This window comes from Sinocyclocheilus rhinocerous, unplaced genomic scaffold (genome assembly GCF_001515625.1).
Source record: "Sinocyclocheilus rhinocerous isolate Xijiao unplaced genomic scaffold, SAMN03320098_v1.1 scaffold422, whole genome shotgun sequence".
Classification (NCBI taxonomy): domain Eukaryota; kingdom Metazoa; phylum Chordata; class Actinopteri; order Cypriniformes; family Cyprinidae; genus Sinocyclocheilus; species Sinocyclocheilus rhinocerous.
In genome coordinates this window covers 157883-159300 of record NW_015639767.1, presented here as the reverse complement: position 1 = coordinate 159300, position 1418 = coordinate 157883, and the positions used below count along the sequence as shown (strand labels likewise).

Sequence of the window (1418 nt, the reverse complement as noted above, 5' to 3'; positions counted from 1 at the left end):
CAGATGCAGAGGGAATTTTTTGCTTTTCTTTTTTTTTTTTTAATCATGCACGTGTTTGGATTGAACTCAATCTGACATATTTGCCTCGGGGATGTTTCAAGGATTCATAAAGTATTACTCATCTATAAAAATGCCCATTTTCTTTTAGGGTTTGGAGTTGAATGTGAATTAGCTTTATATAAACACACTGGAAGTCTGTGATGTGTCCTGATTTAGTGAGTGTGTGTGTGAGTCAGAGACTGCACTCTAACATTCACGAGTGTGTGACTTTACAAACAATCACAGGATTCTGAACACACACCGACTCAATGTGTGTGTTATATGAGTCTCTTCAAGACAGTTTCATGAAAAAAATGGTAATTTACTCAACGTCATGTCGTTCCTTGACCTGCATGGTTTTCTAGCGTGCAGCACAAAAGCAGATGTTTAGCAGAATGTTCATGCTGCTCTTTTCCGTTCAATGAAAGCAGATGGTTTCCAGTGGCTGCCCAGCTAAAAGAAAATGCTCTCAGAACGTTCTGGCAAGGTTCTCTCAAGTAACATTAATAGAACATTCGTTCAGAGTTATCTGGTCTTTAATAATGTTCTCAAAACAATGGCACAAAAAAAAATTTTTATGCATTGTTCATGGAACGTTTTGCTGAAACGTTTTAGTTGGACATTCGTCTGACATTTTTTAAATGTGACTACTTTCAGAATGTTCAGAGAACATCAAAAGTAACATTCCGATAATGTTTCTAAAATTATAAAATTGAATGCTCACTTAACCAGGAAAAGATTAAAAAAATTTATTTTTTTTTAAAACTGACATTTTGAACATTCTGAGAACATTCAGAAATAACGTTTTCATAACTTATTGGGAACATTAGAAAAACGTTCTTGGAGCATATTTTTGTTAGCTGGGTGTCAAGCGCCTAAAGAACAAAAAAGTAGTTGATATGACTCATGCACTATATTAAAAGTCTTGTAAAGCCAAAAATGTTAAAGTCCCCCTGTAGTGAAAATCAAGTTTTTTATGTTGTTTATTTGTCTATATGGTGTTTTTAATATGCCTTTAGACAAACCCTGTGCCAATCTATTAATCAACACCATTGCTGAGTATTTTCTCTTTAAAACTGTAGTTTCCCAAAGGCTGACCCAGAAATACAGTTTGAAACAGCCCTCGGTTTGCTACGTCACAAACCAATAACCAATCACGTCAAGGGATCGATTCCTATCACTAGCATGCAAAATATACCAATACCAGCACAAAACCAAAAATAAATTAAAGCAAAAAACCCATGAAGCTGTGGTTTAATGTGAATTTAGAACCGCTAACTTGCATTATAACCCGTGGCAACAGTGTAAAAGTAGCCCAGAGTCAGACCCACCTCTCCCGCATCAGCATCTGCACTTCACACGCGTATGCTCGCGGGCGC

The 1418-nt window shown here is 36.4% G+C and overlaps 1 pseudogene; it reads left to right on the top strand.

The window, feature by feature from the left end:
- LOC107751690 (focal adhesion kinase 1-like) overlaps window positions 1-1418 on the top strand; it is a 76991-nt pseudogene that overhangs the window by 41282 nt on the left and 34291 nt on the right.